We start from the raw sequence: 24404 nt of genomic DNA, 5'->3' as shown, positions 1-24404 counted from the left end.
GATATGGAATTGTGGTATCCTAGAGAATCAGATTTTAAACTAATAGGTTACTCAGATGCAGATTTTGCAGGTTGCAAAATTGACAGGAAAAGCACAAGTGGAAGCTGCCAATTTCTTGGAGGCAGATTGGTTTCTTGGTTCAGCAAGAAACAAAAGTCAATTTCCACATCAACTGCAGAAGCAGAGTATATTGCTGCAGGAAGCTGTTGTGCACAGATTCTTTGGATGAAGAATCAGTTACTGGATTATGGGTTAACATATTTCAAAATCCCTATTTACTGTGATAATCAAAGTGCTATTGCTATGACAGGTAATCCAGTTCAACACTCTATGACAAAGCACATCAGCATCAGGTACCACTTCATAAGGGAACATGTGGATGAAGGTACAATGGAATTGCACTTTGTTCCAACAGATCAACAACTAGCAGATATCTTCACAAAACCACTGTGTGAAGCCACTTTTACAAGATTGGTAAATGAACTTAGAATGGTTTCAGGTTCTTTTTCTAAATCTGTCTAGTTTTGTTCTGTTTCATTAGACTTTATGATCAGTATTTACAGAATGTAATCTCTTTGTGTATTCTGTGATTAATTGAAATATGCGTTCAAGTACTGATTGTTGTCTGATATATGTTTCTAAACTCTGATAAGTGATATGTCTGTTTAAGTAACTATTCAATCCTATGAGGATAACTGTGCTAGATACTGACCTAGTAGTCTTCAATAAACAAATGATCCCATGTAAGAAGTAATTATTTCTGTGGAAATCTTATGACACAAGCAAATTCTGATAATTGAGCTTAGTTTAGTTTACTTTATTTATCTTATTACTAAGTCACAAATTAAAATAATGCTACTCATCTGTTAAGTTCTGATACTAGTAAATCTGCTGAATGTACTAAGTGCTGATAAATCTCAATTATCAAAAGAAAAAGCAAAAAGATCAAAGAATAAAATCAGGTACTCCTTTGAGATCTAGAGTAAACATGTGGAAGGGACGACCCAAGTGCATTGCTGGTATTAAGTAAATATGCATTAGAAAAGCAAAATAGTTTCTTGGTGACTTTTCACACTCTATGATTACTGGAGAAATACTCTGATAATAGCATAAATTCTGATAAGCAGTCGTGACTCACTTACACTGAGAAGCCACTGTAAAATAGAATTTAAAAAGATGCATAAAATTAGCACAAAACAGTTGAGGTGGACTCAAGCATGAACTCATTCATCAGTAGGTTTCAGGATAATGACAGCTCTTTAGCAAAATTTTAGTTAAGCCTTATTTCTAAGATGTACTGAAGTGAATCAGACTTTACTCCTTGTCTGAAATTTAGCTTAATGCACACACTAATCACTCCATCTGAATGATGAAAATTACTGTGGTGGTCTATGTTGTTTTAGATAAACAGTCATTGTGTCATTTTGCACTAACTCTGAGGACAAGTTCTGGTTGCATATTCTGACGATTAAGTTCTGAAGAGTATAACTCAGAACTTGTATGTGGATTTACTCAGATAGGCATTCCTTTTTCGAGTTAAGAAATTATGTTCTGATGACTGTTAAGTTCTGATATTATAGTCTAATTCTTTACTTGACTTATCTGTGGATACAATTTGATAACAGTCTCGGTTCAAACTAGAATATGTTGAAGTGGAAGATTAATAGTCACTATGGTTAGGGTTAATGGTATTCGTACTTGAACAGTCCACTTTTATTTGTTTCTTGTGCGCATTCAACCATGTTTTCTCCTTCCAATGAATGTTATTCTTTTTTCAAGTCTGGGGAGACGAGGTAGAATTAATTCTACTTGTCAGCATTAAATACTTTTACGTCTCCTGGTATTCTCTTGCCTATATAAGCAGCCACTTCACATCAGCCTTCCCATCAAATTCTTTCTCACAAACTTACCTTCATACTTTTTCTTTCAAAAACACAATGGTCAGATACAACATGTTTTTGAACTACCAAAACTTTAATATAGAGCTAAGCTGTGCCGACTGGCAGCAGGAATGGCACGTCACGGCCATTCCTGAGGAGATATGGGACTCTGTCCCACATGAGGTATTGACCCACCTTCTGTTCTTCTATATGGATTACCATCGCCATCTGGAGCGATTGGAGGAGGAAAGGCTGGAAGCTCTCCGCCAGCAAGAGCGAATCATCCGACTCGCCATTCTGTTTGTTGAGAGTAGGAAGAAGAAATGATTTAATCTCGTCTTCTTCCTGTTTTTCTTCATCATCAGCCTTGCCCTGCTTCTTGAGCTAGGACTAAGGCTGTTGATGTTAGGTTTAGTGGCTTAGGGAAATCTTGTATAAGTACTGATAAAATTTCAATTTCATGAATGTATTCTCTTGATATATTAATGAAATTTGTTTTTGTTTCAAGATTTTGTCTCTAAGTTATTTTGTAATGCATTTATAAATCCTGATAATTATTCATATTCTGAAGACCATATAAATTCTGTTTTAATTTAAGTTCTGATTTTCCTTTATCAGTACTTACTCATATAATTTATCTTGGTCACTTTAACTTGATTTCTTTTCAGAATATTAATCTTGTAGTGAAAATTAATTAAATCAGTGGGAACGGTTTCAATTTTGAATTAAAACTGTTTCACCTTGATTAATGGAATATCTGGGTAAGTGGAACGGTTTTTCCTTGAAAACAGGCAAGTGGGCAAGTAATGATTACTGTTTTCTCGCGCCTAGTAACTATCCGTTATTACTGCATGTCTAACAGGTGTCCAACGGTAACATTTTTTCCAGAGTATAAGTACGACAGAGAGAGGATTTCTTTAATCTTTTATTTCTTTCATACTTTTTCTCTCTACTTGCTTTTACTCTCTTTCTCTCTTCTTCTCACGTTGGTTTTTCATACAGACATTTTATCAAACACCTAACAGGCACTTTTAAATCTCAATTTTTCACATGGCACCTAAGGATTTAATCATTGATGGAGCTAAGTTTGTTCCAAACAACTATACTGCAATTCTTGATCATACTGATGCTCCATCTGAATTGCATTTTGTGCAAGATCTTCTTGCACACAGTGAGATTGGGTATGCATTAACTCAGCCTTCAGTCTTTTCGAGCCAACAAGTTCTGACGTTTTGGCGGACTGGGCACTTTGATGATGGTGGTAGACATGGAACTCCTAGTATTGTTTTCGAAGTGGGTGATTCTTCTTATGTAGTTACTCCTGGTACAATACGCAAGGCTCTACATCTCCCAGAAGGTTGCACCTTTTCAATTCCAGAAGAATCAGCTCTTCAGGAGTTAATGGCAAATTTGGGGTATGAAAAGAGTTTGGCAAAACTTGGGCAATTGAAATGGGCTCATATCAGACGAGAATGGAGCTTCTTCTTCGACTGCATCACTAAAGCTTTTGGGAACAAATGTTCGAATTTTGATGCTATCCCAATTCTGAGTCAGCACATCGGGTATGCTATTATACATCAAACTCATTTTGATTTTGCAACTGGTATAATTGGTTTTATTGGGGATAGGATGATAGAGGATAGGAATGTTGTCTATTTTGCTAGATTCTGTCAACTTATTTATACTTTTTGTACTGATGAACCTCAATTAGTCAGTTCCTCAACCCCACCTTTTAAAGTTGCAAAACGCTACTTTAATGACCTGGTAAATGCTGACACTAAGAAATCAGTGGTTAGACCATTACAGATTCCTCAGTCTGTAAAACAGATCCTAGTAAATGCTGATCCTGATACTTATAGATCTGTTTACTCTGATGTCCAACCAACAACAAACACTCAAAAACCATCATCTTCAGCACCTACCACTCATTCTACTCAACCTACCCTCAGGAAATATCTCAAATCCTATCTCTCCACTTCACAGACTGATCAACCCTCATCCTCAGCACCTACTGTGAAGCCTTCATCCTCCAAGCCAAAGAGGACAAAGATTGTTCCTCAAACACCTCAAAAGAGAAGGAGGATTGCCTTGAGAGATGAATCTGATACTGAGGACCAGGTTCCTTCTTCAGAACCTGTTGTAGGTGAAGCTGAGAAAGAGACTTCTCAGAAGGATTCTAGAATTGGGGGATCTAGGCTTCTCAAAAGGCTTAGAAGAATGACAGTTCCTGAAACTCCCAAGGAATCCAAATCAACAACGAGATACAAGAAATAGAGGGCAAAAAGGCCAGTTTCAGATGATGAAGAGGAAGCAGCTAAGGAAGGGGATCAGGAATCTCTGATCTCACAAGATAAGGAATTTGCTCCAGTCACTTCTTCTCCATCAACTCCATCTAAGGAAGCCGTTTCTGAAAAGGCTAACACACCATCTGTGTCTCCTGTTGATCCAGGCACAAGTGCTGATATTGATGTTCAAATCTTGGTTGTGCCTGAAGTAATTCTCTTAGAAGCTCCAACAGCAACTAATCCTTCAACAACACATGTTCCTGATGTTGTTCAAACTCCAGAGTTATCTACAACACCTTCTCTGCATCAAGATACTGATGATCAGACTTTAGGTGAGCATCAGGATATGGCTGTTGATCAGAACTTAGAACCAGATCAGCAATTAGAGGATGTTGAAGCCTCTATTGCTACTCACACTGTTATTTTATCAGAGGATACTGATTCTGTAAGTTCTGATGCTGCAAATGCTGGAGATACTGGTGATGCTGCTCCAACTGCGGATGCTGATGCAGCAGGTCCTTCAGGACATGTTCCTCAACAAACTATTCTTAAGTCTGAACTTATTAAGAAGTTTGTTACCAGAGAAGCACCAGTACCTTGGAGTGAAACTCCTGCAGGACAGGAGTGGACTAAGGAATGGAATTCAGTTTCATGTGTTCCAACTGAAAAGCATCTTGCTGAGCACTTGACTAAAGCTGATGAAATGTTAAATTCTGATGATTTCAAAACCCAGCTTAGAGTCACTGCATTGAGTACTAAACATCTACAAGGTCTTCACTCAACTACTCATGCAGAGCTACACAAGATTCAGGAAGAATTTATCAAACAGGAACAAGTTTGGAAAATTGATAAGAAAAAGTTCTTCCAACCTACCTTTGACAGGATTGCTTATATTGAGAAGACTCAAGATTATCAACAAGCTCAGATTGATGATATTCTGAAAAATCAAGCTTCTCAGCAATCACAACTGACTCAAATCCAATCCTCAGTGGAATTGCTTATCTCTCTTCTACTACCTGCTGATGCCAAAAAGGGGGAGAAAGTAATTAAGTCCAAATGCAAGACTGACAAGACACTGACATGGAAGGATGATGAAAAAGATGATCAAGGAAACCCTGGAATGGGTAGAGGTCATAGTCAAGATAGAAGATTCACATCAAGAAAAGCTGAAATCACAAGTCACAGGACAAGTTCTGATACTGGGAAAAGAATAAGTTCTGCTGCTGGTAAAAGGATAAGTTCTGATGAACTTTTAGACCTTGATGAGGAAATGTCAAGACAATTATTTCTTCAGGAAAATCCAGGAATGGACTTGGAAAGTTTAATGGAAGAAGAAGCCAGGCTTAAATCAGAGAAAGTCACATCTAAATCTGAAGCTTCTGGTAAAAAGCCACTTCCAAAACTCAAAGGCATTGTGATCAAAGAAAGGACACATACTGAAACAACATTGGCTAGATCACAACCGCATATAGATCCAAGATCCAAGGGTAAAGAAAAGGTTAGTGAACCTATCAAGGTTTATGTGCCTCCTGTGGATGAAGAAATTACTGATGAAAAGGATAATCTTGCTCTGACTTCAAGAAAAGTTCTTAAAACAACCTCTGACATGGCTCAAGTTGTTCAGAGTCAAGAAATTGTAAGTTCTGATATTCAGAAGAAGCAAGTAACCTCTGACATAGCTCAAGTTAACTTGATATCAGAAGATAGACCAAAGACACTCTTACCAGGATTCACTAAAGCAAAACAGACTCAATTTTTGAAGACTACTGCAAGTGGTTTTGAAGCAAGAGTAGTTACTGGAAAGGAAGCAAGAGATAAAACTGGATTGGGAAGTGCTGATGAAAGAAGAATACATAACACTACCAATGATCCAACTTCCTTGAGTGAACCAGGTATTGGAGCAACTCCTGAGAGATTGAATCAACTGGAATCTGTACAGATGGTTTACCATACCTACTTGAAAGAATACATCTTGTTGTATTTCATGACAGATGGTAGGGTTTATCATATAAGACAAAATGCCATTCTGTTGAAGTATTTTGAAGAATTGGAGCATGTACTATTCTTACTTCAAGTGGATGACAGAATAACAGGAACTGCTGCAAACTATTTGAAAGAACAGATTCAGAGACAGAAAAGGCTTTATTCTGTTAAGTCTGACAGCACATACGTTCTAAAGTACAGAGATCACAATGGTGATATAGTTGAAATGAAGCCCAACACTGCTAAGATTATAACTACCTTTCTGGGGTACAGGGCTGTTGAATTCAATCTTGAGTCTGATAAAGCTTATTTGATCAGACTGGATCAGGATATAAGAAAAGCAAAGATCAATGATCTTAGAGCTGCAATCTTTCAAATTGGTGAAGATACTGCAGAGCTTAAAGATTCCAAAAGGAGAATGATTGATGAACTCAGATATGCTGAGAGATGTTTGTTGAAGAATTATCTCAGAACAACTCCTGACATCAGAGAGATCAGATGATGAAGCCAAGTCGAAGATCTACAACTGCTTAAATTCTAATATTTGTACAGACTGAAGTTGTTATCAGAAGTTGAATATTGGTAAAGCTTTAAGGACTGTAAGTTGTAGTTATCTAATCTAATTCTCATGCATTTGTACTTAATATTTTTGACATCATCAAATATCTGTTAAACTTGTATATTATGCTAATTTACAAGTTGGGGGAGATTGTTAGATATATTTGATAATGTCATGGCTAATATAATTTATGTTTAGATTTCAGATCTTACTTAACAGGACAAATCAGTACTTAACCGTTGATCAGTACTTATACTGGAAGTCAGGACTTAAAGATATCAGTACTTATATTATCAGGAGATAATCATCAGAAGTTAGATATCAGAACTTAAGTGCTGAAGGACGATCAGATAAGGACAGTAGCTGATTAAAGGAAAGAAGATCAAGATAAACATAAGAAGAGATATGCATGAAGAAGGAGTTCCGTGAAGAATGGAATACTTGGATGAAAAGATATTTGATTGATATATTTTAGGAAGCAAAATTATATTCCATATCAATTAGCGATTATCTTGTAACTGTGTAGTATATAAACACAGACATAGGGTTTACACTATAAGTGTTATCATATTCGAGAAGATTATTCATTGTAACTCTAGCAGCTCTCGTGATATTTGTTCATCACTGAGAGGTAACAGTTCCATACTGTAACAGAGTTTATTGTTTCAATAAAGTTTGTCAGATCCACTATCCGCAGATGCATCCAGGGGATTTAAGCCTGGGGAGGTAGACACTGACCACTGACATATGGCTTTTGGATCAGTATCCTCTCCTAACACCTGTAAAGGCAATTGGTCCATTAACGAACCTTGAACAATCGAATCTGACCTTAAAATGGTCGAAACTCTTGTTTCCGTCAACTCATCCTTTGTGTGTGTAACCTCTCCTTGTGCATCAAGAATTGTTTATGTTTAAAGTGGTGACACTACATCGGATACCTTGGCCGACAGGCAAATTTCAATAGACGCACCCTGTTGAGAGAATGAATCTAGTAACTGTTTTTGTGCCTTTTTAGCCATTACATCTTTTTGAGAAGATGTATGGGGGCTAGCAGTTGTCTCGGTTTAAATACTACTCATCTATGTAGGAGACAGAGCTACTGGGTTGACTACAGAACCTTCCTTATGTGGTGCACTAAGGCACTATCTCCCTCACGCTTATTCATACTACATTTAGTGGTAAGAGAGTGTTGGTTGGTTCTATTTTTGTGTTTGTCTTTACAGTCTGGGATAGACGTTGTGGGTTTTCAACCTCATGACTGTCAATGAAAGAAAGTCATTGGAGACTGAACCTATAACAAAGAACATATGGTAATAGAGAGAAAATGATTTACACTAGTGATTTCAAAAGATTTTACATGAAATAAGAAACCACTAATGTAGAAAGAAGTTTGATTTTGTTTTTCAATATGAATGAGTTTTTGATAAAACATTGATCACTTAGGGTAAAGTCTAAGTAATTCTCATTCATATCAAAAGCTTACAAATATCTGCAACATAATGTTAACAAGATATCATTGACCGATACTTGTCAAGTACTTTTAGATACTAATTGTTATGTTGTATAATATTTAAAATAAAATAAAAATAAAATAAAAAAATAATACAATATAAATAATAATAATAAAAACAAATATCAATGAATTAAATACCAAATATCTATCAACAAGATATCAACATTCAATTTCATATATCATACAATATTTACAATTACAGAAAATACAAATAAAAACTTATATAAATATAGCAAAAATATAGAAACTATTTACAAGTTCAATGATAACATTACCAGCTTGCAAATAGCCATATCCCTCGGATAAACCTTTGCTGTTATCTCCAAAGGTAACCAGGGGGCCAGCTTTCTCAACCACATTTGATAGCAGGGCTCTATCTCCGGTCATATGTCTTGATGATCCACTGTCAAGAATCCACACTAGCGGTTACACCTGTTTAATGCCCTGCACTACAAATGGATTAGACCTTCTTCGGAACCCAAACTTGGTTGGGCCCGACATACTTGTAGAATTGTCCTTTGTCAGGCAAAACAACATTTTTAATTTTAATGGTCTCAACTTTCTCAATAACTGAACATTTGACCTTATAAACAGCCTTAACAAATTTCTGTTTAGGCTTAGGCACAAATGTCTCCTTTCTAGCCTTAGAAGGACTAGCAGTCTTATACCTGTCATTCTTCTTGTTATTCACATGCTGACGAGGAGTAGTCTTATCATTAGAAACATGCTTACCATTAAAATAAGCATACATCTTATTAAAAGCACAAGACATACAATTAGCAACACCACATGCTTTATGAGAGTGAGTAACAGCAGGCAATTTATGCATGGTAGACATGACATTTTTGTTATCCAACTCATGTATGTCTGAGTTAGTCTCAGTTGCTTTCACAACTTTGACTGGAACTTTCGACACACTTGACATGGAAATAACCTTCTCATTAGCATGATCTTCAGCACGTATTTCTTCATGAATAACAGAAGAGTTCGCATCAAATGGTTCAGCAATTGATGCTTTATAGAGGGGTTCATCAACACCCTTAAGCACATGTGGTACTTCCCTCCCTTTAGCACAGACATGAGGAGGGGAGTTTATGCCTAATTCTCCAATAGCAACATTGTAATCATAACCTATTCCAGATGTTTGATTAACAGCTTGCTTACTGTAGAACTCTTTAGCCTTCGAACAAGAATTGAAGTATGCTCTAACCTTAGTCTCAAGACCGGTGATCTTGTCTTTGAGAATAATTTCGAGTTTTCTATAACAGTCAACTCTATTCTCTAGAAAAGATACTTGTTCTTTTAACTTGTCTTGATTAATGTGCACAAGTCTTAATTCATTGACCTCTTTCTCAAGGTCTTTGATCTGTAAACTTAACAGTTCATTATCACGACGAGCATAATCTAAGTTACCTCCTAGATGATAAACTAATTCAGCATCAGTATATTTTACCTCTTTTCTTGACGATGAAGCTTTTCCATCAATATCCATAAGAGCAAGATTCTCATCTTCTTCATCTTCACTATCAGTATCATCCCAGCTTCTTCCCTTTGCCAGGTAAGCCCTTTCAGAGTTACTCTTCTGATTTGAATCATAAGAGTTCTTCCTTACTTTCTTTGGCTTCCTGCATTCTGTGGCAAAGTGTCCCAACTCATTGCAGTTATAGCATCTAACGGTGCTCCGATCAACCATCCCTGTTTTTTATCCACCACTACTGGTGTTAGAGGATGAAGATCCACCTGTCTGGAATCTGTTATAGTTGGACTTGTACTTGAACTTGGGATTTCTCTTGAATCTGACATTGGAGAATCTCTTGACAATTTGGGCCATTGACTCATCTTCCAATTGCTCCAGCTCTTCCAAGGAATAAAAATCATCACTGGATTGATTTGTAGTAGGAGGATCATATTCTGCTACTATCACATTTTCCTCAGCCTTGGAAAACTGTACCATTCTCTCCGACTGTTGAGATTGTTGTTGTGTTGACTTTCAGCTACAAGAGCAGTAGATGTGCTGACCATTCTATCTTTCCCGTAGACTTCCTTCTGTTGAATCTGCTCCAACTCATAGGTTTTCAACACACCATAGAGTCTATCCAAAGAAATCTCACTCAGATCTCTAGCTTCTCTAATGGCAGTGATTCTATGTTCAAGATGAGTTGGCAGTGTTAAAAGGAACTTTTTGTTGACCTCCCTGATTGAATAATATTTTCCATTTATGTTCAGGTTATTGATCAATGCATTGTACCTCTCAAACACTTCAGAAATTCCTTCTCCTGGATTTGATTTAAAATGTTCATACTCAGAGGTTAGGATCTCCAACTTGTTCTCCCTAACTTCCTCTGTGCCTTCATTAATCACCTCAATAGTTTCCCACATGTGTTTGGAATTTTTACAGTTCATCACATGTCTGTTCATCAAGGGATCAAGGGAATCAATTAATATTAATTGAAGGCTGGCATCCAAGGAGGCTTCTTCCTTTTCAGCAGGAGTAAAATCTTCAGGCTCTTTTGGATAGGTTCTAGCTTTGGTAATCACAACATCATCTTCTATTACCTCTGGTTCAATAACCATCGGAGTTTTTGGACCCTTCTTTAACAAGTTCAGGTATTTGGGATTTGCAACTTTTAAAAATAATAGCATCTTCTTCTTCCACATGATGTAATTTTCTTTATCAAATAGTGGAATTTTAACGGTTCCAACTTTTTGTGAAGTCATTATGAATGTTTGAATAAATAAAAATTCAAGGAGTTGAAAAATCACAAAAGTCTAGGATCTTGATTTGTTCGTTAATCAGAAGGCTCTGATACCAATTGTTAGGTCCCAATGTGTTTATAGAAGGGGGGGTTGAATACAAACCGTACCGAATAATCGAATTAAATGCGGAATAAAAATATGAAACAAAATTCAAGTTAAATAAGAATATTATTAAATTTGAAAGGTGTTACAACAACTGTATCGATTACAAGGAATTAATCTCAAATTCATTATCACAAATCTAGAATAAATTCGACATGAACTTTTTCTATTTTTGTAATAAAAAGATTCAAATGCTAAACGTAATTTGAGATTAAGTTCTAGGGATTTTGATCCGCTAGATAGTTACACAAGAACAAGATAATGATTTCTAGTGGTTTGGATTTAACTTTACTAGCTAGAAATTGTGATCTTGAATTTAGCAGAGAAGAGATGATATATTTTTCAGCTTCTGCTTTTCTTTGTTCTTGAACTGTTTTTCGGATGGATATTGACTTCTGTTGCTTCTGTTGTTTTTGTAATCAATCAACCTTTGATTTAATTGGCAAGACAATCCTTTTAGCTCAGCAAGATAATCCATTGAGCTAGCAAGACAATCCATTGAGCTAGCAAGACTTTCGGTGAGACTATTGATTGAACTAGCAAGACAATCAGATTGAACTGGTAAGACAATCCTCCTCCCAGTGTAACTTTCGGTATGACAATTGAAATGACTTGGCATGACAATCGGTATGGCAATCCAGATTGTCATGCTAGTTCATTTTCAATTGTCTTGCTGATTTAAACTGATTTTAATCCAAAAACAATTCTGAAAAATCTTAATATTAATTCAGAATTAATTAATCAATTAATTCAATTAATAAATAAATTAATCTTTGCAGATATAATTTATTTTCTTAATTAAATTATATGACTTAATTAATTAATAGAGAATTAATACTATTCTTGAACTGCAACCATTCTTCTGCAAGTCTTCTGAAAATCACTGAAAATTATGAATCAATTCCACCACTTCAATGTTGACACTCGATGTACTGTCTGGTTCATGAGTGACTAACTTCCGTGATGTATCTTCATGTCTTGACTTTGATACTTTATTTTCTTCAGATTAAATCCTTGTAATTATCTGATACCCTGACGAGATCTCTGTCACTTGATTAAATCCACAATCTTGATTTATATCACTGAGGCATGATCAATTTCTTGAACTTCTTCCAGTGAATAAATTCCTCAACTGTAGATGAACCTTGTTTCTGAATCCTTTGACAGATGTTACTTTGTGAGATCTCTCTGACGGTAGATCCACTATTTACTTATTACATTCTTATTTGAGTTGAGTTGAATCCTCAAATATACAAATAGGCTATGACATATGACTTACAAATTGTTATTGCTTCTTGTTGTGCATATGTTGTGTACTTGATGATTTCATAAACAAAACATCTAAGTAGATTTTACTTAGTGAAATTATGTAGCACTCGACGGATAAGAATTATAGTCCCGACGGATAACTCATTATAGTCCCGACGGATGATTAACTTATTATCCATCGAGTGAGTAGCTTATGTAATAGTAAGTTTGCAGCACAGTTATGTATGCACCTTTGTATAGAATCTGTAGTAGCATATAAGTCATGTTGACTTTAACTAGATATGCAGAATAGGTTGATTAATTGTACATAAATGATATCTTGTAATTCTGCATAAGTGAAATGGAGTCAAGTGCCAAAATAGCTACCGACGGATGATTAGCAAAGCCATCGACGGATGATCAAATGACTATCAACGGATGTTTAATATAGCAGTCGACGGATGATCAATTAAACCATCAACGGATGTTCTGAAAGTCGACGGATGATCATATGAAGAATTCAAACAGCAGTTGAACAGTGAAAGCTGACACACAGTCGTCGAGATGTATACAAACACACTGTGGAAGCCCATTAACTGGGTAATAGAGGACGAAAAGCAGCAAAGCTTAAGACTGATAGTTTTTATATTTGTTCAGTCTTTTTGACTTTGTAATCTTGGTATTATATAAACCAAGAGATTAGAAAATAGAAAAATAACTGAGATAGCTGAGAAACACAAAAACAGAGAAATCTTTGTAAGCAGAATCATTAGCATTTCCTGTATTCTCAGTAGTTCAATTTGTAAGCAGCTGTGAGCATTCCCGCACACAGAGTCCTCTCGATATATTATATATATATCTGGTGGAATTGTTTAAATCCACCAGAAAGTTTTTAAAGACTCTTGTTTTTAATTACTTATGTTTTGATTCAATTAAGTTTCTATTCCGTATGGTGCTAATCAAAACATTATATCTATATTCGAGTTGAACATTTTTTATTTCGAGAAAAAGGTTCAAGAATTCCATTCAACCCCCCTTCTGTAATTCTTGCTATATTGTCAAGGGACTAACAATTGGTATCAGAGCAAGCTCTTAATCTACAAAGAGTTTAATGATCAAAACAATTCAGTAAGATGATCAAGAAAGATGTTGGAGTCAAGATTCCTTTTCTTGATAAAGATAATTACCATCATTGGAAGGTAAAGATGCATCTTCATATGCTTTCTCAAGATGAGGCCTATGTGGACTGCATAGAAAGAGGCCCTCATGTTCCAATGAGAGCTGCAACAGGAAACGAGCCATCTGTTCCAAAGCCAAGGCATGAATGGTCTGATCCTGACATTGAACAAGTCAGGAAAGATAAAAAGGCCATGAACATTCTGTTCAATGGTGTTGATGCAGACATGTTTGATAACATCATCAACTGCAAAACTGCCAAGGAAGTTTGGGACACAATACAGATAATTTGTGATGGCACTGAGCAAGTAAGAGAAAATAAAATGCAGCTCCTGATTCAATAATATGAGCATTTTCACAATGAAGAAAGTGAATCACTCACTGACATTTTTAGTAGATTCCAAAAACTACTAAATGCTCTTAAGTTGCATAAAAGAGTCTATCAGACTAAAGACTCCAATCTGAAATTTCTCAAATCTCTTCCAAAGGAATGGAAACCAATGACAGTCTCATTGAGAAACTCACAAGATTATAAGGAGTTTACTTTGGAGAGACTGTATGGCATTCTGAAGACCTATGAGCTTGAGATAGAGTAGGATGAAAGAATGGAGAGAGGAAAGAAGAAAGGAGGATCCATTGCACTAGTTGCTGATCTGGAAAAGGAAAAGGAAGTGAAGATGGAAGCTGTAGAATCAACTTCAAAGGTTTGTGAGAATAAGGGTAAGGGGCTAGCTGCAGAAAGTGAAGAATCATTGAGCCAAGATGACATGGAGGACATTGATGAGCACCTAACATTTCTTTCCAAAAGATTTGCCAAGCTCAAGTTCAAAAAGAACTTTGGAGCAGCCAAGCCAAATAGAAACATGGTGGATAAGTCAAAATTCAAATGTTTCAAATGTGGCTTGGCAGGGCATTTTGCAAATGAGTGTAGAAAGTCAGATTCCAGTAAGAAAAGGTTTGAGTCTGTGGATTATAAGAAAAATACTTTGATCTATTCAAACAAAAGGAAAGGGCTTTTATTACACAAGAGAATGACTGGGCAGCATATGGTTTGGATGAAGACGAAGATGTCAGCTATGTCAATCTAGCCCTAATGGCCAAGTCTAATGAAACAGAGACAAGTTCCTCAAGCAATCAGGTAATCACTACAAACCTTGCACATTTATCTAAAGCTGAGTGTAATGATGCCATAAATGACATGTCTACAAAATTGTATCATTTGTGTGTTACACTTAAGTCTCTCACTAAAGAAAATGCTAATATCAAAGAAAACAACTTGTTTTTAAGTGAGAGGAATAATGTGCTTGAGTCTCAGTTTGTTGAGTTTGAGAAACTAAAAATTGAGTGTAAGATTGCCAAGGAGGAATTAACTGAGTCCTTAAAAAAGGAAGAAATTTTGAAGAAGCAGCTCGAGCGTGAACAAGAGGTGATTAAAGCATGGAAAACATCCAGGGATGTTCATGCTCAAATCACCAAAGTTCAAGGAATTGAGTCTTTTTGTGATGAAGCCTGGAAGAAGAATAAAGAGAAACTAGAACCTATTTTGGTAGATAGATTATTGACAGATGTAGACTCGACGGATGATGAGGACTATCCGTCGGATAAAAAAAAGTGTTATTCGTCGAATGATGAAAATCCTCATCCGTCGGCTGTAAGCAAACCCATCAGCAAAGCCAAATTAATCAAGCTAAATGAAAAGTATGGGTCTGTTTCCAAGAACTTTGTTTCAGGAGAGTCAAGTCAAGCTAAGAAAGGGAAAAAGGCTAATGTTGGTCACATGACTGTCAAACAGTTAAGTGACAAACTTGAGAAAATTGAGGTAAAAACAGAGACTAAAAGGAAAAACAATAGGAATGGTAAAGTAGGGATTAACAAACACAATAACTACACACCTGATAAATATGCTCCTAGAAAAATCCGTGTCAAGTGTGATAGTGTAAATCATTTGTCTATTAATTGCAAATCTGCCATACCTACTCCCATGTCTGTTTAGTCTCAATTTCCCAACATAAATGCCATGCCTCCCATGCCTGTTAATGCTATGCCTACACAGAATATGAATGCACAGTTTGCTAATATGCCATTTGCACCTAATCCATATTATGCTGCATACAATATGCCTCAAATGCCATTTAGCATGCCTTACTGGAATAACATGTTTGCACCAAGCATGTCATTTCCTGTTAGCCATAATATGCATAATAATTCTGTTGCATTAAATGGTTTCAAAGGTCCAACCCAAATGACTAAGGAAGAATCTGAAATTCCTAAGTCAAATGAGTTAAGACCTAAGAAACAGAAGAAGAAAGCTAACAAGGCAGGACCCAAGGAAACTTGGGTACCAAAATCAACTTGATTTGATTTTGATGTGTGCAGGGAACAGAAGGAATCTTTGGTACTTGGATAATGGTTGTTCAAGGCACATGACTGGTGATTCTACCCTGCTCACAGAGTTTAAGGAGAGAGCTGGCCCAAGTAATACGTTTGGAGATGACAACAAGGGTTATACTGTGAGATATGGCTTGATTTCAAAGGACAATGTCATCATTGAAGAGGTTGCCTTAATGGATGGTCTCAAACACAATCTGTTGAGTATCAGCCAGCTTTGTGACAAAGGCAACTCAGTAACCTTCAACAAAGAAGCCTGTGTTGTGACTAATAATCAAAACAACAAAGTGGTTCTCACTGGTGTGAGAAAAGGAAATGTGTACCTAGCCGACTTCAACTCAATTAAAGCAGAATCTGTAACTTGTCTTCTCAGTAAAGCAAGTCAAGATGAAAGTTGGCTATGGCACAAGAAGCTATCCCATTTAAACTTCAAGACCATGAATGAGCTGGTAAAGAAAGAACTAGTAAGAGGCATTCCTCTAGTGGAGTTTACAAAGGATGGACTGTGTGATGCCTGCCAAAAAGGGAAGCAGATCAAAGCATCATTCAGGAGAAACTTGATTCAGCAATTGAAGAGCCTCTGCAATTGCTTTACATGGATCTGTTTGGACCAGTCAATGTATTGTCAATTTCAAAGAAAAGATTCTTCCTAGTAATTGTAGATGATTTTTCAAAGTTCTCTTGGACATATTTCCTAAAGTCTAAAGATGAGGCTAGTGAAATCATCATCAAACACATAAGGCAAGTTAACAATCATCCTGATTTCAAAGTTAGAAGAATCAGGAGTGACAATAGAACTGAGTTCAAGAACTATGTCATGAGAGCATTTTGTGAGGAAAATGGAATTTTACATGAGTTCTCAGCAGCAAGGACTCCACAACAGAATGGAGTAGTGGAAAGGAAGAACATATCACTTATTGAAGCTGTAAGGACAATGCTTGAAGAATCAAAATTACCAACATATTTCTGGGCTGAAGCTGTAAACACTGCATGCTACACTCAGAACATCTCTCTGAATAATCAAACAAGATGCATGACTCCTTATCAATCGTTCAAGAACAAGAAGCCAACTCTAAACTTTCTTCATGTCTTTGGCTGTAAATGCTATATTCTGAGAAATCAAACAGATCAAAATGGGAAGTTTGATGCTAAAGCAGATGAAGGAATTTTTGTTGGATATGCTGTTGGTAAAGCATATAGAGTCTACAATCTAAGAACCAACATGGTTGTGGAATATATACATGTTGTGTTTGATGATAAAAAGATTGAAGGACTGAAAGATGGAGATTACCATGAGAGCCTCAAATTCGACAATGTTGAGATGGTCAGTGATGAAAGTGATGATGAGAGTGATCAAGAAACAATGTCTAAGGATAATGCAGACAAATCTACCACCAATGAAGCATAAAACTCAACATCCATCGAGTTGCATAATGCTTTATCCATCGGAAGGCAATCTGTGTTATCCGTCGGAAGACAACCTGCCTCATCCGTCGGTACTCAAAATTCACCATCCGTCGGGTTATCAAAAGGAGCAGGAAGTCAAGGTAGATCACCCATAGAAAGTACCCCTTTCTCAAATCAAAGATCCACAAACTCAGGGGGAGTTTCTAGCAATCAAAACTCAATCACACATCAAGACATCATTGAGGTCTCTTCATCTAGAGCTAATCTACCTCAACCAAGGAAATGGACAAAAGATCACACCTTTGAACTGATTATTGGTGATGTTTCTTCTAGAGTTCAAACAAAGAGAGCAACTCAGGAAGAATGTCTATACAGCAGCTTTCTGTCAAAGGAAAAACCAAAGAAGGTAGAAGAAGCCTTGTTAGATCCTGATTGGATTTTAGCTATGCAGGAGGAGCTAAACCAATTTGAAAGGAATAAAGTATGGAAGCTGGTACCCAAGCCTAAAGGAAAGAATCCAATAGACACCAAATGGGTATTCAGAAACAAGATGGATGAAAATGGCATAGTAGTAAGGAACAAAGCCAGATTGGTTGCTAAAGGCTATTGCCAGCAAGAAGGAATAGATTTTGATGAAACATTTGCTCCTGTTACAAGACTTGAAGCCATCAGAATCTTCTTAGCCTATGCAACCCATGCCAACTTCAAGGTCTATCAAATGGATGTCAAAAGTGCCTTTATGAATGGAGATTTGGAGGAAGAAGTGTACGTTAGCCAACCTCCTGGCTTTGAAGATCCAAATTTTTCAGAATATGTCTATTATCTACTGAAAGCACTTTATGGACTGAAGCAAGCACCTAGAGCCTGGTATGACACTTTATCAAAGTTCCTTTTGGAAAATCACTTCACAAGAGGTACTGTAGATAAAACTTTATTTTTCAGAAATGTTAATGGCTCTAGCATACTTGTCCAAATTTATGTAGATGATATTATTTTTGGCTCTACAGATGAGAAACTTTGTAAAAAGTTTGCCAAACTGATGCAAAGTAAGTATGAAATGAGTATGATGGGAGAACTAACTTACATTCTTGGTTTACAAGTTAAACAAGTTAGTGATGGAATATTCATTAGTCAAACTAAATATATTTTTGATCTTTTAAAGAATTTTGATCTAATGGATTGCACATCTGCAAAAACTCCCATGGCCACTGCAACTAAGCTTGAATTAAACACTACTGAAAAGTCTGTGGATATTTCAAGCTATAGAGGCATGGTTGGCTCACTTCTGTACTTAACAACTAGTAGGCCAGATATAATGTTTGCTACATGTTTATATGCTAGATTTCAGGCTGATCCTAGAGAATCTCACTTGATAGCTATTAAGAGAATTTTCAGATATCTCAAGGGAACACCAAAACTTGGCATTTGGTATCCTAGAGATTCTGGTTTTGATCTAACTGGTTATTCAGATGCAGATTATGCAGGTTGCAGAATTGACAGAAAGAGCACAACAGGAACTTGTCAATTTCTAGGAAACAAGCTTGTGTCCTGGTTCAGTAAAAAGCAAAATTCAGTTTCTACTTCTACAGTTGAAGCTGAATATATTGCTGCTGGCAGTTGCTGTGCACAGATTTTATGGATGAAAAATCAATTGCTAGACTATGGTTTGCAAGTTGAGAGGATTCTTATTTTCTGTGATAACACAAGTGCAATTGCCATCACTGAAAATCCAGTGCAATATTGAAGGACAAAGCACATAGACATCAAGTACTATTTCATAAGGGAACATGTAATGAATGGTACTGTAGAGTTACATTTTATTCCAAGTGAGAAGCAACTTGCAGATATATTTACCAAGCCCTGGACGAATCCACCTTTTCAAGGTTGGTAAGTGAGTTAGTAAAGATTATGTCTCATACTGGGTTCATTTATGAGAAGAACAACTTCACTGCTTTGGTCAATAAGGGTTTTCAGCAATCAGAAGACTATCACAAGATGATGGACTTCATGAAGAACTGCAAGTTAAGTTATGCCATGCTTGAATCACCCATAATTTTCTGTAAAGTTGTTGAAGAGATGTGGACCACTGCAATGTACAACTCTACTGACAAAACCATCACTCTAACTATCAAAGGTAATGAGTTCTGTATCAATAGTGATGTGATAAAAGCATATTTCAAAATTCCTGATGATAATGTCACTTCACCACACAATGACACTGATATTATTAATATGCTTAATTCCATGCATTATGCACTTTCTACTACTAAGCTAAGTGATATTAGAAGATTAGGTCTTAGGAAGGAATGGAGTTTCATGTGTGATGTTGTGACTAAAATTTTCTCTGGAAAAATCAGTAATTTTGATTCTGTGAACATTTCCATGCTTAACATGCTATACATGCTAGTTACAGATAAATTTTACAATTTCAGTGACCTTGTCTTGTATGAGTTAGGTTTTAAACTAAGTGAGTTAGCCAAAAGGGGAAAGAATGTATATTATGCTAGATTTTTCATGATATTGGCTAACCATCTTTGTCAAGAGATTGTACTTGAGAACCCAAATAACAAATTAGCTTGTTGGGTTCAAGAGAGAAGAATCATTGCAGATTTGAACAGAGCCAACCATCATAGGGATGTGCCAATGTTCTACTTTCCTGTAATGCAGACACCTCAGGTAAGTGAGGTAAATTCATCCATACCCTCAACTATTCCAATCTCCTCAATTTCTTTGAGTTCAGGAGTAGCTATGATAACTGTGACAATGACCAAATAGTTGCCTACCAAAGCTACCAAAACAACTGTAATTTCTAAATCCAAGTCAAAGAAAACCCCCTCTGGTATCTCTCAAAAGGTACCAGTTGAAAAATCTACCAAAGCCAAAGAGGGGAGTGTGAAGGAGGGTCAGTTAGGTGAGGGAAGGGGTGAACATCAAAGAAACCCCAAGGATAAGGTTGGAGAGTTGAGTGAATCCCAGCCTAGCCACACTGCAGTTTCCCAACAAACTGCAGTGCTTAAAAAGGACAAAAGCTCACTTCTAGCTGCATCCTCCCAAAAGGATGTGGCTATTGAACAAAGCTCTCAGCCAAGAGCACATGCCAAAAGGGTTAGGGACACAAGCTCACCCCAAACTTACACAAGAAAGAAGAAATCCAAAACTATTGGGGATGCACAGGGCACACACACAGTGCAAACTGGTGCTAAAGACACAGTCCCTGCACTTTCTCAAATTCAGTTTGATGTGGCTCCAATAAATGTGGAGTCACAACCAAAATCTCTTATAATAGAAGCCTCTGAAACACCATGCTCACCAACAAACTCTCTGGAAGTGGATATGATAAACACTTCAATTCCTGATTCCCCTTCTTTAACTCTGTTGGGGAAGCCAAAATCTAGTGCAAGTGAGCATCATCTTTTAGATAATTTGTTAGCTCACTTGCCAATTCTTTCAGATACTATTGTGACATATGTGCCTCAAATAACTTCAATCAACACAGAGTCAACAATAGTTTCTCTTCCCACCTCATTCATTTCTACTCTCTCGATGGATATTGCTCATCCGTCGAGTAGTGATTGTATCCCGACGGATAAGCTTAACAGCAGTTATCCGTCGGATAGCTTTACCACTCACCCGATGGATATCACTTATCCGTCGAGTGTCTCTGCATAACTTCAAACTTCAATTATTTCTGGTACAGAAGATTTAGTGGTAATACAGTCACTCTTAGGACTGAGAGAGGAGAGTGCATTGAGTGAGAGGCTAGGTTGCTTCCAGGCAAAAGGAGAGGAAAAGAGTGAATCTCAGCAATCCATTTATTCAGGATTGGCAAAAGTGAGTGAGAGGAGTCCCACCTTAGTAGGTGAAGGTGAGGGTGTGAGGGTGGGGAGCCAGGGTGAGACCCTGATGCAACAAAAGAGAGATTATAAGAGAAAGGCAGGTACAGGAGAAATAAGGGTGGATCCAGCCATTGCTAGTGAGTCAATGATTGTGGATGATGCTGAAAAGGGAAGACAATTTCAGCAATATTACAAAGCTGAAATTGATAACATTTCCTTGGATGCTGACACTTTTACTCATCCTGTGTCAGCCTATCAATTGTTGGCTGCTCAGGGCAATATGGAGGCAGAACATACTTTGAATTTAGTACACACCTCAGAATCTCTTCAAAGAGATAAAGCTGTTGTCAATAGGATGCCTTCTCAAGCTGGTGAGCCATCTGAAGAATTTGGAGTAAATTCTAATGATGATGACTCTGTTTCTTTGGATGGAAGCATGAACTTAGGGGGAGATGAAGGCCCAAGTTCTGTTTTAAATTTACCTGGATGGGCATGGACAAAGGAATTTACACCAGGACAATTTGGTGTGTCTTTGGTCAAGCAAGTGATGGCTATTCAAAAGGCCCTTCAGGAAACTTCAGATGCTGGTACCAAGGCTATTCTTCAAGCTCACCTAGACTCTCTACATCTCATGAAGATCCAACACTTAAGACAGAATCTGAGTGTGGATGAACTAAAAAGAGATATAGCTGACTTGAAGACATACAATTATGAGAAGCTGGATTCAGTAATGCCATATGGTACCATGTAAGATCTATTACTAAGATTGAGGAGAGAATCAGATTCTGAAAAGAAGCTGGCCAAGCTGGAAGACAGAGTTCAAGTTATTGAGAATTCAGTGGCTATCCTTCTTCAAAATCAACAGACTCAGACAAATCTTCTCATGCAACTGGCTAAAGCACAAGGCCTAACTCCTCAACTTGATGATAACAAAAAGGGGGAGAGAGAATCAAGTAAGGGGGAGAAAGGACCAACTGAGGGGGGGAAACTTCAAGTACAAATCAACAAAGTAATTGTACCTTCAATTATTGTCTCCAAGCCAACAGTTGCAGATGGTATAGATCTAATTAAAGCAGCAGCAGCAGCAGATTTGAAAGTTGCTGAAAAAGAAAAGTTGAGTTTGCTCAACTGGGATATGATTGATGAGGAGATACAGAAAAAGTTTGAACTAGTCAAAGAGCCAGTTAAGTCAGCCATTCATCACTCTCATGTCAAGCCAATTAGTGTGAATGAGATGAGCATGAACTATCTGGAAAAAGGACAATCTTCCTGCATCAAGTCTCCAAAGGCTGAAACAACTCTTAAACCAAGGGCAAATTATCCAAAATTATCTTGGAAGAACCCTATGGACACTGTGTATGAGACACCCAAGCCTGATGAAAAGAAGCTTCTGTCAAGATCTATTGTCTTCTATAAAGATCCAGCTGATTCAGCTTTAAAAAGGAGAATTGCTAAGATATTCAGAAATGGAAAGGAAATTTGTGTGGTAGCTGGACATCCACAATTTGCTCAAGCAAAGAAAGAAGAAAAAGCCAGATTAAAGCAGGAAAAGAGGCAAGCTGCTCTAGATCCAAAGAATTCTAAACAAAAGAAAGAACAGATTGCTATCTTGGCCAAGCTACAGGCTGTAAACTCTTCTCAACAAATTCCCTCTCAACCATCTGAAGCTGCTGAATTAAAGAAGAAAATTGAAGAACAGAAGAAATCCCCAAGGAAGAAAGAATTGGCTAGAAAAACAAAAAGGAAACTGGATGTTGTTGACAAGGAATTGGAAGATCAATTTCCTAAGGAATCCACACCAGCTACAACTCAAACATCAAAGCCCTCTGTGGTATTTGAAGACATAAGGGTGGTGGATCCCTACAGGAACATACATGGTGAACCTATTGTGCCAAAGGATGAGCCAATAGATTGGGATAACATACCAATTCCTGACTGCAGCTTACCAATCCTTAGCAAGCCAAAAAGGACAAAGTCAAGGACAGTCAAGAAAGTGAAGCTGTCACCCCTCAAATCCAAGTCAGTAGTCAAAGCTCAACCCAAGGTCAACAGGGGAGACTACTTGTACTTGTGTGACATCAAAGAATTTTCAGATCTAAATCTTTATCTGGATATACTGGATGAAGTAAGGGCAATTGATGCATACAGAAACCTACCTGAAAGGTTGGTGTTCAAGTACAAAAGAGGAAGGGAGATTCAGTGGCCACTTCACAGGATTCTTCAAGAAAGCCAAGCTGTGCTGATTAAAGTCTATTCATCCTTCAAGAAAAACTTTAGGTTCAATGTAACTGTAAGAAGACTAGTATTGAAGAAGATTGAAGAGCTGAGGAGTGGTAGAGCTAAAGATGCACTCCCAAAGACTCTAATCATCCCATACACAGGGAGAAGAGTGCATCTAAGGCCCTACTGGCTGATGGAATTCATGGATGACAAGGGTGTAAGAAGATTCTTCAGATTAGAAGACCAATTGAGTATCTCTAGCAATGAGACTCTCTTGGAAATGCAAGAAAAGCTAGATCTCTCAGAATCTGATGAACTAGAATTCCACAGATAGCTCCAGAATCAAATTGAGGAAAATAACAAAAAGCTTGGAAGAAGATCCAGACCTTCAAGGAACTAGAAAAATCTGCTCAGGCTAGATGAGCATCTTGAATTGACTGTGAGCCAAACCTTGTACATTTTGTTTAATTGAAGCACTTTCAGTTTATCTACTTATCTTTAAAGATGTATGTTCAGGATGTTTTGTTATCATCAAGTATCTCTTAATTTATGGCTACAATTCCAGTAGACATAAATTGGGGGAGATTGTTGTGCATATGTTGTGTACTTGATGATTTCATAAACAAAACATATAAGTAGATTTTACTTAGTGAAATTATGTAGCACTCGACGTATAAGAATTATAGTCCCGACGGATAACTCATTATAGTCCCGATGGATGATTAACTTATTATCCATCGAGTGAGTAGCTTATGTAATAGTAAGTTTGTAGCACAGTTATGTATGCACCTTTGTATAGAATCTGTAGTAGCATATAAGTCATGTTGACTTTAACTAGATATGCAGAATAGGTTGATTAATTGTACATAAATGATGTCTTGTAATTCTGCATAAGTGAAATGGAGTCAAGTGCCAAAATAGCTACCGACGGATGATTAGCAAAGCCATCGACGGATGATCAAATGACTATCAACGGATGTTTAATATAGTAGTCGACGGATGATCAATTAAACCATCAACGGATGTTCTGAAAGTCGACGGATGATCATA

This window comes from Apium graveolens, chromosome 8 (assembly GCF_009905375.1).
Source record: "Apium graveolens cultivar Ventura chromosome 8, ASM990537v1, whole genome shotgun sequence".
Lineage (NCBI taxonomy): Eukaryota > Viridiplantae > Streptophyta > Magnoliopsida > Apiales > Apiaceae > Apium > Apium graveolens.
Note: the sequence above shows the minus strand (reverse complement) of the source record.